Source organism: Oncorhynchus nerka, linkage group LG20 (assembly GCF_034236695.1).
Source record: "Oncorhynchus nerka isolate Pitt River linkage group LG20, Oner_Uvic_2.0, whole genome shotgun sequence".
NCBI lineage: Eukaryota > Metazoa > Chordata > Actinopteri > Salmoniformes > Salmonidae > Oncorhynchus > Oncorhynchus nerka.
In genome coordinates, this window is record NC_088415.1 from 3,300,197 (window position 1) to 3,312,618 (window position 12,422).

The window sequence follows — 12,422 nt, forward strand, 5'->3', positions numbered from 1 at the left end:
TGTTCCTCTTCCTGTGTGAGGTAGGGTCGTACTCTGGGATGTTCCTCTTCCTGTGTGAGGTAGGGTCGTACTCTACAGATGTTCCTCTTCCTGTGTGTGAGGTAGGGTCGTTCCTGTTCCTCTTCCTGTGTGAGGTAGGGTCGTATCTATGTTCCTCTTCCTGTGTGAGGTAGGGTCGTACTCTACAGATGTTCCTCTTCCTGTGATGTTCCTCTTCCTGTGTGAGGTAGGGTCGTACTCTACGGATGTACCTCTTCCTGTGAGGTAGGGTCGTACTCTCTTCCTCTTCCTGTGTGAGGTAGGGTCGTACTCTACGGATGTACCTCTTCCTGTGTGAGGTAGGGTCGTACTCTTCCTGTGTGACGGATGTACCTCTTCCTGTGTGAGGTAGGGTCGTACTCTACAGATGTACCTCTTCCTGTGTGAGGTAGGGTCGTCTCTACGGATGTTCCTCTTCCTGTGTGAGGTAGGGTCGTGTGAGGTAGGGTCTCTACAGATGTTCCTCTTCCTGTGTGAGGTAGGGTCTACTCTACAGGATGTTCCTCTTCCTGTGTGAGGTAGGGTCGTACTCTACGATGTTCCTCTTCCTGTGTGAGGTAGGGTCGTACTCTACAGATGTCGCACTCTTCCTGTGTGAGGTAGGGTCGTACTCTACGGATGTTCCTCTTCCTGTGTGAGGTAGGGTCGTACTCTACAGATGTTCCTCTTCCTGTGTGAGGTAGGGTAGGATGTTCCTCTTCCTGTGTGAGGTAGGGTCGTACTCTACGGATGTACCTCTTCCTGTGTGAGGTAGGGTCGTACTCTACAGATGTTCCTCTTCCTGTGTGAGGTAGGGTCGTACTCTACGGATGTACCTCTTCCTGTGTGAGGTAGGGTCGTACTCTACAGATGTACCTCTTCCTGTGTGAGGTAGGGTCGTACTCTGTTCCTCTTCCTGTGTGACGGATGTTCCTCTTCCTGTGTGAGGTAGGGTCGTACTCTACGGATGTTCCTCTTCCTGTGTGAGGTAGGGTCGTACTCTACGGATGTTCCTCTTCCTGTGTGAGGTAGGGTCGTACTCTACAGATGTTCCTCTTCCTGTGAGGTAGGGTGTGTACCTCTTCCTGTGTGAGGGGGTCGTACTCTACAGATGTTCCTCTTCCTGTGTGAGGTAGGGTCGTACTCTACAGATGTTCCTCTTCCTGTGTGAGGTAGGGTCTGTGGATGTTCCTCTTCCTGTGTGAGGTAGGGTCGTACTCTACGGATGTTCTCTCTTCCTGTGAGGTAGGCGGATGTTCTCTGTGTGAGGTAGGGTCGTACTCTAGATGTTCCTCTTCCTGTGTGAGGTAGGGTCGTACTCTACGGATGTTCCTCTTCCTGTGTGAGGTAGGGTCGTACTCTACGGATGTTCCTCTTCCTGTGTGAGGTAGGGTCGTACTCTACGGATGTACCTCTTCCTGTGTGAGGTAGGGTCGTGATGTACCTCTTCCTGTGTGAGGTAGGGTCGTACTCTACAGATGTACCTCTTCCTGTGTGAGGTAGGGTCGTACTCTACGTTTCCTGTGTGAGGTAGGGTCGTACCTCTTCCTGTGTGAGGTAGGGTCGTACTCTACGGATGTGTCCTCTTCCTGTGTGAGGTAGGGTCTACACCTCTTCCTGTGTGATGTTCAGATGTTCCTCTTCCTGTGTGAGGTAGGGTCGCACTCTACAGATGTTCCTCTTCCTGTGTGAGGTAGGGTCGCACTCTACAGATGTTCCTCTTCCTGTGTGAGGTAGGGTCGTACTCTACGGATGTTCCTCTTCCTGTGTGAGGTAGGGTCGTACTCTACAGATGTTCCTCTTCCTGTGTGATGTACCTCTTTCCTCTTCCTGTGTGAGGTAGGGTCGTACTCTACAGATGTTCCTCTTCCTGTGTGAGGTAGTTCTCTCTGTCCTCTTCCTGTGTGAGGTAGGAGGTAGGGTCAGATGTTCCTCTTCGTACTCTGTGGATGTACCTCTTCCTGTGTGAGGTAGGGTCGTACTCTACAGATGTTCCTCTTCCTGTGTGAGGTAGGGTCGTACTCTACGGATGTTCCTCTTCCTGTGTGAGGTAGGGTCGTACAGATGTTCCTCTTCCTGTGTGAGGTAGGGTCGTACTCTACGGATGTACCTCTTCCTGTGTGAGGTAGGGTCGTACTCTGACAGATGTTCCTCTTCCTGTGTGAGGTAGGGTCGTACTCTACGGATGTTCTTCCTGTGTGAGGTAGGGTCGTAGGATGTTCCTCTTCCTTCCTCTTCCTGTGAGGTAGGGTCGTACGGATCTACTGTTCTTCCTGTGTGAGGTAGGGTCTTCCTGTGTGAGGTAGGGTCGTACTCTACGGATGTACCTCTTCCTGTGTGAGGTAGGGTCGTGGATGTTCTCTTCCTGTGATGTACCTCTTTCCTGTGTGAGGTAGGTAGGATGTTCCTCTTCCTGTGTGAGGTAGGGTCGTACTCTACGGATGTACCTCTTCCTGTGTGAGGTAGGGTTCGTACTCTACGGATGTTCCTCTTCCTGTGTGAGGTAGGGTCGTGTGTGTGTGAGGGGGTCGTACTCTACTGTTCTCTTCCTGTGTGAGGTATGTGTGAGGTAGATGTTCCTCTTCCTGGTGAGGTAGGGTCTCTTCCTGTGTGAGGTAGGGTCGTACTCTACAGATGTTCCTCTTCCTGTGTGAGGTAGGGTCGTACTCTACAGATGTTCCTCTTCCTGTGTGAGGTAGGGTCGTACTCTACAGATGTTCCTCTTCCTGTGTGAGGTAGGGTCGTACTCTACGGATGTTCCTCTTCCTGTGTGAGGTAGGGTCGTACTCTACGGATGTACCTCTTCCTGTGTGAGGTAGGGTCGTACTCTACAGATGTTCCTCTTCCTGTGTGAGGTAGGGTCCTGTGTACCTCTTCCTGTGTGAGGTAGGGTCGTACTCTACAGATGTTCCTCTTCCTGTGTGAGGTAGGGTCAGTACTCTACGGATGTTCCTCTTCCTGTGTGAGGTAGGGTCAGATGTTCCTCTTCCTGTGTGAGGTAGGGTCGTACCTCTTCCTGGATGTACCTCTTCCTGTGTGAGGTAGGGTCGTACTCTACAGATGTACTCTTCCTGTGTGAGGTAGGGTCGTGTACCTCTTCCCGTGTCAGGTAGGTCTCTCTACAGATGTACCTCTTCCTGTGTGAGGTAGGGTCCTCTTCCTCTTCCTGTGTGAGGTAGGGTCGTACTCTACAGATGTTCCTCTTCCTGTGTGAGGTAGGGTCGTACTCTACGGATGTTCCTCTTCCTGTGTGAGGTAGGGTCGTACTCTACGGATGTACCTCTTCCTGTGTGAGGTAGGGTCGTACTCTACAGATGTACCTCTTCCTGTGTGAGGTAGGGTCGTACTCTACAGATGTTCCTCTTCCTGTGTGAGGTAGGGTCGTACTCTACGGATGTACCTCTTCCTGTGTGAGGTAGGGTCGTACTCTACAGATGTTCCTCTTCCTGTGTGAGGTAGGGTCGTACTCTACGGATGTTCCTCTTCCTGTGTGAGGTAGGATGTTCCTCTTCCTGTGTGAGAGGTGTGAGGTAGGGTCGTACTCTAGGTAGGGTCGGATGTTCCTCTTCCTGTGTGAGGTATGTACCTCCTTTCCTGTGTGAGGTAGGGTCGTACTCTACAGATGTTCCTCTTCCTGTGTGAGGTAGGGTCGTACTCGTACTCTACAGATGTAGTGAGGTAGGGTCGTACTCTACAGATGTTCCTCTTCCTGTGTGAGGTAGGGTCGTACTCTGTGATGTTCCTCTTCCTGTGTGAGGTAGGGTCGTACTCTACGGATGTACCTCTTCCTGTGTGAGGTAGGGTCGTACTCTACAGATGTTCCTCTTCCTGTGTGAGGTAGGTAGATGTTCCTCTTCCTGTGTGAGGTAGGGTCGTAGATGTTCCTCTTCCTGTGTGAGTACTCTACAGATGTTCCTCTTCCTGTGTGAGGTAGGGTCGTACTCTACGGATGTTCCTCTTCCTGTGTGAGGTAGGGTCGTACTCTACAGATGTACCTCTTCCTGTGTGAGGTAGGGTCGTACTCTACAGGATGTTCCTCTTCCTGTGTGAGGTAGGGTCGTACTCTACAGATGTTCCTCTTCCTGTGTGAGGTAGGGTCGTACTCTACGGATGTACCTCTTCCTGTGTGAGGTAGGGTCGTACTCTACAGATGTACCTCTTCCTGTGTGAGGTAGGGTCGTACTCTACAGATGTTCCTCTTCCTGTGTGAGGTAGGGTCGTACTCTACGGATGTTCCTCTTCCTGTGTGACAGGATGTACCTCTTCCTGTGTGAGGTAGGGTTCCCTCTTCCTGTGTGAGGTAGGGTCGTACTCTACAGATGTTCCTCTTCCTGTGTGAGGTAGGGTCTACGGATGTTCCTCTTCCTGTGTGAGGTAGGGTCGTACTCTACAGATGTTCCTCTTCCTGTGTGAGGTAGGGTCGTACTCTACAGATGTTCCTCTTCCTGTGTGAGGTAGGGTCGTACTCTACGGATGTTCCTCTTCCTGTGTGAGGTAGGGTCGTACTCTACAGATGTTCCTCTTCCTGTGTGAGGTAGGGTCGTACTCTACGGATGTACCTCTTCCTGTGTGAGGTAGGGTCGTACTCTACAGATGTACCTCTTCCTGTGTGAGGTAGGGTCGTGTTCTCTACAGATGTTCCTCTTCCTGTGTGAGGTAGGGTCGTACTCTACGGATGTTCCTCTTCCTGTGTGAGGTAGGGTCGTAGGGATGTTCCTCTTCCTGTGTGAGGTAGGGTCTCTCTTCCTGTGTGACGGATGTTCCTCTTCCTGTGTGAGGTAGGGTCGTACTCTACAGATGTTCCTCTTCCTGTGTGAGGTAGGGTCGTACTCTACAGATGTTCCTCTTCCTGTGTGAGGTAGTGGATGTACCTCTTCCTGTGTGAGGTAGGTCGTACTCTACCTGTGGATGTTCCTCTTCCTGTGTGAGGTAGGGTCAGACTCTATGGATGTTCCTCTTCCTGTGTGAGGTGGGTCGACTCTACGGATGTAGTGTGAGGTAGGGTCGTACTCTACGGATGTACCTCTTCCTGTGTGAGGTAGGGTCGTACTCTACGGATGTTCCTCTTCCTGTGTGAGGTAGGGTCGTACTCTATCGGATGTTCCTCTTCCTGTGTGAGGTAGGGTCGTACTCTACGGATGTTCCTCTTCCTGTGTGAGGTAGGGTCGTAGGATGTTCCTCTTCCTGTGTGAGGTAGGGTCGTACTCTACGGATGTTCCTCTTCCTGTGTGAGGTAGGGTCGTACTCTACAGATGTTCCTCTTCCTGTGTGAGGTAGGGTCGTACTCTACGGATGTTCCTCTTCCTGTGTGAGGTAGGGTCGTACTCTACAGATGTGTGTGAGGTAGGGTCGTACTCTACAGATGTTCCTCTTCCTGTGTGAGGTAGGGTCGTACTCTACAGATGTTCCTCTTCCTGTGTGAGGTAGGGTCGTACTCTACAGATGTACCTCTTCCTGTGTGAGGTAGGGTCGTACTCTACAGATGTTCCTCTTCCTGTGTGAGGTAGGGTCGTACTCTACAGATGTTCCTCTTCCTGTGTGAGGTAGGGTCGTACTCTACGGATGTTCCTCTTCCTGTGTGAGGTAGGGTCGTGTACCTCTACGGATGTTCCTCTTCCTGTGTGAGGTAGGGTCGTACTCTACAGATGTTCCTCTTCCTGTGTGAGGTAGGGTCACAGATGTACCTCTTCCTGTGTGAGGGTCGTACTCTACGGATGTTCCTCTTCCTGTGAGTTAGGTCTCTACTTCCTGGATGTTCCTCTTCCTGTGTGAGGTAGGGTTCGTACTCTACGGATGTTCCTCTTCCTGTGTGAGGTAGGGTGTTCCTCTTCCTGTACTCTACAGATGTTCCTCTTCCTGTGTGAGGTAGGGTCGTACTCTACAGATGTTCCTCTTCCTGTGTGAGGTAGGGTCATTCTTCCGGATGTACACTCTTCCTGTGTGAGGTAGGGTCGTAAATCTACCTCTTCCTGTGTGAGGTAGTAGATGTTCCTCTTCCTGTGTGATGGGTCATTCAGGATGTACATGTGAGGTAGGGTCGTACTCTACGGATGTTCCTCTTCCTGTGTGAGGTAGGGTTACATTAAACAGTTTACAGTAGATATGTCATTCAGACACTGTAAACCACAGTAGATATGTCATTCAGACAGTGTAAACCACAGTAGATATTTCATTCAGACACTGTAAACCACAGTAGATATGTCATTCAGACAGTGTAAACCACAGTAGATATGTCATTCAGACACTGTAAACCACAGTAGATATGTCATTCAGACAGTGTAAACCACAGTAGATATGTCATTCAGACAGTGTAAACCACAGTAGATATGTCATTCAGACACTGTAAACCACAGTAGATATGTCATTCAGACACTGTAAACCACAGTAGATATGTCATTCAGACACTGTAAACCACAATTGGCCTATCAGAAGCTTCTAAAGCCATGACATCATTTTTTCGAATTTTCCAAGCTGTTTAAAGGCACAGTCAACTTAGTGTATGTAAACTTCTGACCCACTGGAATTGTGATACAGTGAATTATAAGTGAAATATTCTCTGTAAACAATTGTTGTAAAAATGACTTGTGTCATGCACAAAGTAGATGTCCTATCCGACTTTCCAACACCAAAGTTTTTTAAGAAGAAATTTGTGGAGTGGTTGAAATGACTCCAATCTAAAGTTTATGTAAACTTCTGACTTCAACTCTAGCTGCCCATCAAGCTAGCAGAGTTTATTGAGGGCTTGAAGGTGCGGTTATCCATTGTGGACCGCAGATTGTCCCGGGTTTGTGCCTGTCTCGAGGGACAATCAAAGTGGAACAACATGGTTGTGGACGGAATCTCCACATGAGACCTGGACAGAGTCTGAGGACAAAGTGAGGGAAATGATCTCTGAGAAATTGAAGATGAGGTTGAGCGCACCCCCAGGACTTGAAATCCCACCGCTGGCCCAGGCCAATAGTGGTCAAGTTCCTGAAGTTCAAGGACAAGGTAGCTGTTCTGGAAAGAGCCAAGAACTTGAGAGGAACATATATCTTCCTCAACTATCCTGCACCAAAAGAGGAAACATATCCATGAAAGATACCAGAGCGCGTGGAGCCATTGCTTCCGTCTTCTGTCCTCCTCCCAAAAGCCTGGAAGGGATGAGAGAGCCAAGCCTATGGTTTATAGCTTCAACCCCTGCAGCACACACATACACACACACACGGAAGTTTACATACACTTATTAAGAAACTAACTGTTAGAACTAAACTCAGTAAAAAATATATATATTTTATTTATTTTCTGCAAACTTAACATGTGTACATATTTGTATGAACAGAGCAAGATTCAACAACTGAGAAAAACTAAATGAACAAGTTCCACAGACATGTGACAAACAGAAATGGAATAATGTGTCCCTGAACATACTGGCCATGGCAGAACACTGACATTCCTGTCTTGCGGGAAATCATGTACAGATCGAGCAGTATGGCTGGTGGCATTGTCATGTTGGAAGGTCATGTCAGGATGAGCCTGCAGGAAGGGTACCACATGAGGGAGGAGGATGTCTTCCCTGTAACGCATAGCATTGAGACTGCCTGCAATGACAACAAAACAACAAAACCACAACTTGTCAGTGAAGATCACTTTTTGCCAGTCCTGTCTGGTCATTGTTGCCGGTGATTTCTGGTGAGGACCTGCCTTACAACAGGCCTACAAGCCCTCAGTCCAGGCTCTCTCAGCCTATTGTGGACAGTCCGAGCACTGATGGAGGGATTGAGCATTCTTGGTGTAACTCAGACAGTTGTTGTTGCCATCCTGTACCTGTCCTGCAGATGTGATGTTCGGATGTACCGATCCTGTGCAGGTATTGTTACACGTGGTCTGCTACTGCAAGTACGATCAGCTGTCCTCCCTGTCTCCCTGTAGCGCTGTCTTAGGCATCTCACAGTATGGACATCGCAATTTATTGCCCTGGCCATATCTGCAGTCCTCATGCTTCCTTGCAGCATGCCTAAGGCACGTTAACACAGATGAGCAGGGACCCTGGACATCTTTCGTTTGGTGTTTTTTTTATAGAAAATTCTCTTTAGTGTCCTAAGTTTTCATAACTGTGACCTTAATTGCCTACCGTCTGTAAGCTGTTAGTGTCTTAACGACCATTCCACAGGTGCATGTTCATTAATTGTCATGGTTCATTGAACAAGCATGGGGAAACAGTGTTTAAACCCTTTACAATGAAGATCTGTGTTGTTATTTACATTTTTACAAATTATCTTTGAAAGACAGGGTCCTGAAAAAAGGATGTTTCTTTTTTTACTGAGTTTATTAAGTCTCCATTAATTGATGAGGAATTGAAAAACTGTATGGTTGAAAGAGATGGGGCAAAAGGAGTGGCTAATATGTCTGGCTGCACATCTGACTGGCTGACTTACTGCAAATTGAGAAATTATGTGACTAAACTCAACAAAAAGAAGAAGAAACTGTATTTTGAAGCCAAGATTAATGATATAAAGAATGATGGAAAAACAACTTTGGATTATGGGCAGAAAGACAAATTCAACTCAACTTTTATCGAATCAGATGGCTTATTCATCACAAAACTATTTGATGTTGCCAATTATGGCAAAGTGGGCAAACTTAGGCAGGAAATTCCCACAACAAACAGTAAGTAAAGGAAGTTATTCCCAAACATTCCGTATTCATGCATAAAAAACAAATAATAATGAAGACAGGAAATGTCTGTTTCTGTTTCCTGTCTAAAGCATTGTGAGTTTGAATTTTGTAAAGTTAGTGTTGGAGTGGAGGAAAATTATATTTTTTAAAGATCAATAATGACAAACCTCCTGGCATTGACGACTTAGATGGAAAGCTACTGGGGATGGATGCTGACTCTATTGCCATTCCTATCTGTCATATCAACTTATCAACCTAATTCCTCTACCAAAGGGAGGTAAAGCGGACTTTACTGGTTCTAACAGCAGACCTATCAGCTTGCTTCCAGCTCTTAGCAAACTGTTGGAAAGAATCGTGTTTGACCTAATACAATGCTATTTCTTTGTAAACAAATTAACAACAGACTTTCAGCATGCTTATAGAGAAGGGCACTCAACATGTCCTGCACTGATACAAATGACTGAAGCTTGGTGGAAAGAAATTGATCATTAGAAGATTGTGGGATCTGTACTGTTAGATTTCAGCGCAGCCCTTGATATTATTGACCATAACCTGTTGTTGAAAAACAACGTATGTGTTATGGCTTTTCAACTTCTGAAATATCGTGGATTCAGATCTATCTATCTAATAGAACTCAAAGGGTTTTCTTTAATGGAAGTTCTAAAATGTCAAACATATAAAGTGTGGTGTACTGCAGGGCAGCTCTCTAGGCCCTCTACTCTTTTCTATTTTTACCAATGACCTGCCACTGGCATTAAACAAAGCACGTGTGTCCATGTATGCTGATGTTTCAACCATATACGCATCAGCAACCACAACTAATGAAGTCACTGAAACCCTTAACAAAGAGTTGCAGTCTGTTTTGGAATGGGTGGCCAGTAATAAACTGGTCCTGATCATCTCTAAAACTAAGAGCATTGTATTTGGTACAAATCATGTATGTTACCTTTATTTAACTAGGCAAGTCAGTTAAAAACAAATTATTTTTTCCAATGATGTTCTACACCTGCCAAACTGCCCATTTGGGACTCCAAATCACAGCTGGTTGTGATGCAGCCTGGATTTGACACTGAGAGGCAGTGCCTTAGACTGCTGCACCAGTCAGGAGCTGAGGAACAAAGCATTCCCTAAGTTCTAGACCTCAACTGAATCTGGTAATTAATGGTGTGGCTGTTGAACAAGTTGAGGAGAAAAAAATTACCTTCGATTGTAAACTGTCATGGTCAAAACATATTGATACAATGGTTGTAAAGATGGGGAGAGGTCTGTCCTTAATAAAGAGAGATGCTCTGCATTTTTGACATCACATTCCAAAAAGCAAGTCCTGCAGGCTCTAGTTTTGTCTAATCTTGATTATTGTCCAGTCGTGTGGTCCAGTGCTGCCAGGAAAGACCTAGTTAAGCTGCAGCTGGTCCAGAACAGAGCGGCACGTATTGCTCTTCATTATAATCATAGGACTGATATATAATACTGTATAAATGCTATGCATGCCAGTCTCTCTTAGGTAAGAGTTGATGAGAGACTGACTGCATCAATTCTTATTTTTATATGGAATATAAATATAAATCCCACATTGTTTGCAACTTCCAGCTCTGACACACTTTCTCCACCAGGGGTCTTTTCACAGTCCCCAGACATGCCACCAGGGGTCTTTTCACAGTCCCCAGACATGCCACCAGGGGTCTTTTCACATTCCCCAGACATGCCACCAGGGGTCTTTTCACAGTCCCCAGACATGCCACCAGGGGTCTTTTCACAGTCCCCAAATCCAGAACAAATTCAAGAAAGCGTACAGTATTATAGAGAGCCATTATCGCATGGAACTCCGTTCCATCTCAAATTGCTCAAATAAACAGCAAACCTGGTTTCAAAAAACAGATAAAGCAACACCTCGCGGCACAATGACTCTCCTCTATTGGACCTACATAGTTTGTGTGTATGTATTGGTATTGATATGTAGGCCTTTTAAAATATGTTTTAATTGATGTAGTTCTGTCGTTGAGCTGTTCTTGTCTGTTAATGTTCGGTATTATGGCATGTTTCATGTTTGGTGTGGAGTAGCTGCTGCTTTTGCAACAAGGGGAGGCAGGTAGCCTAGTGGTTAATGGGGATCCTAACAAAATATCAAATACCAAATCCCTTTTAGACAACTTCCTGGGAAAAAAAATGTAAATTTGGCAGTTGAAAACCCAAACAGTTTATTTGACCTCTCAGCTTCCCTATCAAATCAAATAATTTCAAGCAGACAACCTAAGAAAATGAACAACAATGTTTTGATGAAGAATGCGAAAAACATAAGAAATAAATTAAGAAACCTATCCAATCAAAAACATAGGACTCCAAAAACCTGAGCCTTGACGAATCACTAAAACGATACAGAAACACAATATGGGGAAAAAAATAAGGAATACCACGTCAGAAATCAGCTCAATGTAATTGAAGAATCCATAGAATCGAACCAATTCTGGGCAAATTGGAAAACACTAAACAAACAACAACACAACGTGTTATCTATCCAAAACGGAAAAAGATAAATCACTTCTCCAATCTTTTTGGCCCTAAAACAAAGAACAACAAACAAAAAAACAAAAACATATACATGACCAATTACAAAATCTTAGAATCAATTATAAAAGATTACCAGAACCCACTGGATTCTTCAATTTTGTTGAATTAAACTACAGGACAAAATACAAACCCTTCAACCCAAAAAGTCCCATGGTGTTGATGGTATCGTAAATTAAATGATAAAATATACTGACCACAGATTCCAATTGGCTATATTTAATTAAACTCTTTAACATCATCCTTAGTTCTGGCATCTTCCACAATATCTGGAACCGAGGACCCCAAACCACAAAAGGGGAGATAAATTTGACCCCAATAACTTTTGTGGGGATATGCGTCAACAGTAACCTTGTGGAAATCCTCTGCATTTTGATTTACAGCAGACTGGTACATGTCCTCAGTGGAAACAACGTAATGAGCAAATGTCAAATTGGCTTTTTACCAAATTATCGTATGACAGACCATGTATACACCGTCCACACCCTAATTGAAAAGCAAACCAACTAAAACAAAGGCAACGTCTTCTCATGCTTTGTTGTTTTCAAAAAAGCCTTCGATTCAATTTGGCATGGACATACGGCATTATAAAATCCATGTACACAAACAACAAGTGTGCGGTTAAAATCTGCAAAAAACACACATTTCTTCACACAGGGTCGTGGGGTGAGACAGGGATGCAGCTTAAGCCCCACCCTCTTCAACATACATTTAAACAATTTGGCGAGGGCACTAGAACAGTCTGCAGCACCCAGCCACACCCTACTAGAATCTGAAGTCAAATGTCTACTGTTTGCTGATGATCTGGTGCTTCTGTCACCAATGACGGAGGGCCTACAGCAGCACCTATATCTTCTGCACAGAAGTAAGACAAAAAAATAATGGTGTTCCAAAAAAGGTCTAGTTGCCAGGACCACAAATACAAAGGGCCTTCTATGCCATCAAAAGGAACATAAAATGCAACATACCAAGATGGGAAGATGGGAGGAAGAGAGGTGGAACATACCAATTAGGATCTGGCTAAAAATACTTGGATCAGTCATAGAACCCATTGCCCTTTATGGTTGTGAGGTCTGGGGTCCGCTCACCAACCAAGAATTCACAAAATGGGAAAAACACCAAATAGAGACTCTGAATGCAGAATTCTGTAAAGAAATATCCTCTGTGTACAACGTAAAACA

The 12,422-nt window shown here is 45.5% G+C and overlaps 1 protein-coding gene across 1 annotated transcript in view; it reads right to left on the reverse strand.

The window, feature by feature from the left end:
- Positions 1-12,422, reverse strand: part of oprl1 (opiate receptor-like 1) — an 84,192-nt gene that overhangs the window by 15,741 nt on the left and 56,029 nt on the right. The window lies entirely within an intron of this gene.